The sequence below is a fragment of the Epargyreus clarus genome, unplaced genomic scaffold (assembly GCF_041222505.1).
Source record: "Epargyreus clarus isolate Ecla_fem2 unplaced genomic scaffold, WU_Ecla_fem_2.2 ptg000008l, whole genome shotgun sequence".
NCBI lineage: Eukaryota > Metazoa > Arthropoda > Insecta > Lepidoptera > Hesperiidae > Epargyreus > Epargyreus clarus.
The window spans coordinates 8252853-8258852 of NW_027332216.1; positions in this window are offsets into that span (position 1 = coordinate 8252853).

Genomic DNA, 6000 nt, shown 5'->3' on the forward strand with positions numbered 1-6000 from the left:
CGCAAAGGATTCGGTGGGCACTTTTTAGTCCGGCTTTGTGAGGCGTTAATATTCAAGGATAAAGTAGGCACTTGCCTACATCAAATATTGAGATAGGCTTAATTTAATTTTTCGCTCAAAGGCTATTTACAAATAACCTACGGAAAGGTAAAACATTTAAGCAGCGAATCCTTTTAGGAATATTAGTTTATCCTTTACGACTTTCATTAACGAGGTAATATTTTACGTACTTATGTTGATCAGGCACGACGACCTGTAAACTAAATAAATATAGCTTGAATAGTAGAGTTGTAAGAATTATTATGTATGAAATTGTTTTAGTTCAGATTAGCCCACCTTATGAATTTAAAATGCATACAATAAAAAATGCCATGAGTATAGGAACACTATATAATTTAATTGCATTTTTCCATTACTTTACGAGCTTGTATTCACATACTTAAACTTATTGTTAAACACACTTCGATTTTATAATCCTTAATCTTTTTTTAAATCGCGTAAAATGTCTCAACGTTCTAAATAATCGGTTACCAGAATACTCTGTCAGAGATACTCTCAATAATAGCCCAGCCATTACCCAAAGCAAGTGACCGAAGCAATGGATCGGTAGCAGAACGCACTCCGTGACGGCGGCAATGTTCGAAAACAATCCCACGGTCCAATACACATTGATAATCTTCCTGCGCGGTCCAATTCCCAAATTACTGCCTGGACGCTCACCTGCCCGAACTTTGTACGTTCTAACTAAGTTTCTAACGAATCTACCATAGATTGTAGGTTCTGTGACGTCTCTGTAACGGAGAATTTAAAATGAAATCGCGCTCCTAAAATGTGTTTAATGAGATTCTTTGATATACTCATTATTTTTATCTGTGTATTTTTATTGGCTAGTTTCTATATGTTTAGACGTTATCACATACTAGTTAAAATTTATAGATGTAAATTTAAACATCAACGTTCGTCGATGATTATGATGAGAACATTGAATACTTCTAAAGTTCTTACATGACGTGATAAAAAGTGTAAGTTAAAGTGTAAATTTCTTACATATCTATAATATAATGATTCTAACACATAAACCTATTAAATAGCGGTAAATAGAACATGGTTTAAGTGTGACACGGCAAAATAATATTACGTATTTGTGTCTGGAGGGCTTGCATCGTGATAGGAGTTAAGGGATTAGGGATTGAGGGATAGGGAATGTATCCATGGTTTTACTGTACTTATAGTGTATGTTTTAGCTTCGACGACAACATCTTTACAGCAACTTTCACGAAAAAAAATATAAACAATAAGCAATGTTTCAAATAATATCAAAAATGTAGAAATATTCCTACATTTATTGCCAAAAATCAGTAAGTTCCTAGGAGTAAGACCTCTACGAATTTAACGTAGGTAACTTTGTTAGTTCGGCAATGAATATTTCTATTAATATATTTTTTACTTGCAATATAATTTTAAGCCAACGTTTTGTACGTAAAAATCAAATTATTTTTAGGAAATTAATTCATAAATAGGCAAGTTCTCAGTGTTACTAATATTACTATATTCAGAAAAAGCTTCAACAAACTAAAAAAATATCGTTATTGCAGTTCGTTCACAAAATTACAACTTTAGATTATTTCTACCTTCTCTTTATAGACCATTATAGCGAATATCCTACATTCAAAATTAAAATGTGCTGCTATCGGCTTCGTAATGAAAATAAACGTTCATTTAAAATCGAACGGGAACCGCTATTACTGGGGTTTTTAACTTCGCTGATTGGAGATATCGTTTTCTCTAATTGTAGCATCAGGAATATTGCTCACGTACTATTTCAATTTGAAATATCGGACACAGAGATGATACGAACAGAAATCAATTAAAATATAATTTAATCCTTACCTGAATGTCCTCGTACTTGAAGGTGGTAGAGTCCTCTGTGGATCGTGATTTACCACCAGGTGGATTCTGCTGGTCTATTACTCCTATATTATAAAACAAACATAAGTACGTAAATGTTAATACATTTACGTAAGTAAGTAAATACTTACTAGCTGTAGTTTTTAACATTAACTTTGCTAGTTTTAAAAGTTATATACATATGCAACAGTGATAGCCTAGTGGTTAAGAAACTCGGCCTCTCGATCGAGGGGTCCGAGGTTCAAATCCAAGATTCGCTGACCTCTGATTTCTCAAAGTTATGTACGTATTCAAAAATAATTATCACTTGCTTAACGGTGAAGGAATACATCGTGATGAAACCTGCATACCGAAGAAATCTTAAAGTTTTCAAAGGTATGTGAAATCTACCAATACGCACTTGGCCAGCGCGGTGGACTATGGCCTAATCCTTCTCATTATGAGAGGAGACCCGTGTCCAGCAGTAGGACAGTAATGGGTTGTTGATGAATACATGTACCTACATAGAAGTAGTTACTGAAATATTTTATCTTTGCGCTTTCTTATAGCAAAGCCAATGTCTTCTTAAAATAGTGCATTTGATTACAATAAAATATGAAAGTCCTAGTTGAACACGAAACCAACCATACACTTACACATCTCTAACCGCAGTACGACAAAAATCCGAGCAGTCTGGCCTCTAGCCAGTTGTAGTTTGATCGTAGCGAACCTCTTACTGAAACGAGCGTGACTTCGCCAATACCACTTGTGTCTAATGCGCTGTGTTATTATCACACAATTTGTGTAAGTGCTACAATTTATGATGTGATTTTCATACGGTCTGATATTTTTTGCCTCTTTTTCAGCAACCTCTTTGGTGTACTCTGTTTATTCATGTCTTCATTTTGAACTAGTGCTCGTCCAGTGGTCTAAATTGATTGTAAACAAAGCTGTTAGAAACACTAAAAAGCAAATACAGTTAAAACACAGGTGTTCTTAATATCTTTCTCGTAAGATTCTTTAAACAATAACATTATTGGTACGTTTGAGTGGGTACTATAAAATATGAAAGTCCTAGTTGAACACGAAACCAAGCATACACATTACACATCTCTAACCTTCGCCAATACCACTTGTATCTAATACGCTGTGTTATTATCACACAATTTGTGTAAGTGCTACAATTTATGATGTGATTTTCATATGGTTATACATTTATTGTCTCTTTTAGCAACGCCTTTCATATGTTTTATTTTTGCTTTTTCGTTTCGAATATGAAGTGTAGATAGGCGATTATTCTGTCTACATTGTCGCTTTAAATTATAGGTTGAAGACGTTGCCGCGTTGATGGTAGCTTAAAGGCTATATGCTTAGTAAATAGTTTTAGTATTATGTTATCGTTATCCAATTTGGTATATACCTAGGTATTAGGTGCTGATAAATAACTTATATTATTTCTACACATTATGTACCATAAATCCATAAAGTCCACTTAGTCTCTTATCTAAACAATATATTTATTTTATTCCTTTATTTACTTTAAAAAGGTTACAATGGACGGACTTAATGCCAAGTGGCAGTAAAAAGTGAGAAGGGTTGTTGTTTTTTTCTACATATTTAAACACATAGCGATAAAACTTCTAGGTACCTACATTTTAATGAGACTTTAAAATGTTACAAGGCTTAGAATTCTTGAAAACTACTATTAAGATTTTATGAGAATTGGTACTTTATTATTGCAATGCTACAGGTCAAGTTTAATGTATTTTTACCCCATGTGTACACTAGAAATATTATAATTTGTTTAATTTCATTGTCCCCACAGTTGTGCTCCGTACGAGCTCTGTACAAATAAAGCAAATAACAGATAGACAGAACGAACCATCTATCATGCGGCTTAAAAAGTACGTTGCCCTACGAAAAACAAGGAATAGAAAATTCAAACATTTTTATTTTGCAATGTATTCTCTTGCTTAAATCCGCTCCCTTGCAACACCATAAAATGCTATGAAAATATCGATAACAATACTTTGACGCCAATATTTTTAATAGAACCCATAGATTAGTAAAGATACTTTGCCGCCTTGAAATTGAATAGGAAGCCACAAACGGCTTACTATAGTAAGTTCTTTTTTTGACAAAATTTACGAATAAATAACGAATACTGCGTAATTTACTTAATAAATAAATAATTGTTTGAAATATTTTAGGGACATTTTAGCACGGAGACGTGGCAAAACTTTTTTACGCAATAATTTCAATTCTCAAAACTGGGTACATTTTCTTGTTAGTAGTGAGTAATCTTTACTAATCTATGATAGAACCAAAATAGTGGCGGTACTGGCAGTAGTGAGTGTTGCAAGGCGAGCACATTTCATAAGGTTTTGCGCCGTTTTGTGCAAAGGCCAATTACGGCTTAGATTTAGAACGGCGGGCGCTAGATTTACTGCGTCAGCGATACCGGCAACTAATGGCTCGTGCCCTACGCTCAGCAATTTGTTCCCCTTTTCCACTGTACTTTTTATTAAATTTCTCTTTTCCAAACATATTTTCCACCTCATATATTAAAGTACAGATACAAGTTTTCTATTTAGAAAAAGGTAACTGAGTACAACGCCACCTATTGTTGAATTGTGGAAATATTGGTGGATTATGTTATATAAATCATTTGTTTGATATTATAGTGTTGTTTATTTACCTACATCATTGATTCTTTTTTAATGAGACAATATAAGATTATTCATAAATATTAAGTGCTTCTAACGTTGAAACTTTACATATAGGTAAGTCCCACTTTAAAAGATTCAGTCAGAGAGACACGCGTTAAAAAAAGGTTTTTTTATTTTGAGTTTCGTACGAAAAAATCAAACGAGCTTATAAAGTGTTACTTTTAAATGGAATCTATTTAATTATTTGTTTCATTTGTACCAATTATGACATATTTTACATTCGAAAGGCATGTCATTGTGTTTTAAAAAAAATTATTCATATTATTCATATTAGACACGCTGTTTACATCGTTATCCAACAAAATATATTGAGCGCCGACTTCAAAAATATGTACTAAACCAACATTTATTTCAATTATTTTTTACTTTGTAGTGACATAGAAGTCGGTTGAATTTTTTGTTAAAAAAATTTTTTCATCCTTTTTAATGATGACATACTAACATTTATATTAATACAATGTAAAATTGTATAAACGTGATCATGAATGAAGGTAAGGTTAGAATTTACATTGATTGGAACCGCCCGTTTTATATTGTCTTATATGTTCCAACCTAACCTAACTAAATAGTCAATGATGAACTGGCTTTGCAATTTCGTTAGAACCTACACCAAATATCTTCAAACACAACTCAATTATTCCCATCGGTTGAGGAGTTACATATTTTGTCTCTGAGCCACATTATCAGACCCTCAAATAGTCAATGATAAACTGGTTTTGCAATTTCATTATAACCTACACCAAATATCTTCAAACAAAACTCAATTATACACATCGGTTGAGGAGTTACATATTCTGTCTCCAGAACCCGCTCGGATCCTCATCATATTTAAATGGGACCAACTTATAGCAATTATACACACACGAAATTAAAGGCATTAAAATAGGTTCATAAACGGCGAAGTTATGGCTGTTATATTTACGTGGGTGGAGGAGTTCCTCTCATTTTCTCCAGAACCCATCAATGGATCCTAACCATATTTAAATGGGACTAACATCCAGCTCGTCTCTATACAATAAAAAAAGAATTATTGAAATCGGTCCACTAACGGCGGAGTAATTCGTGTACATACATAAAAAAAAAGATACCGGCCGAATTGATAACCACCTCCTTTTTGAAGTCCGTTAAAAACGAAAACTATCGCACTTTGTTAAAACCACTATATCTTCAAACAATATTTTATATAATGCTAATCCTCCCTCGACAGCATGTATTATTCATGTGTACCAGACAATATATCACTTTAGGAGGTCCTTCGGAAAATCTGGAGATTATATTTAGGACTAACGCTGGGGACTCAACTAATGTCAACCTTGTGTCTGCAACCTGAGTTATTATCATGCTGAGTTTACACAAATGTTTGGAGGTGATAAAATTCTCAGAG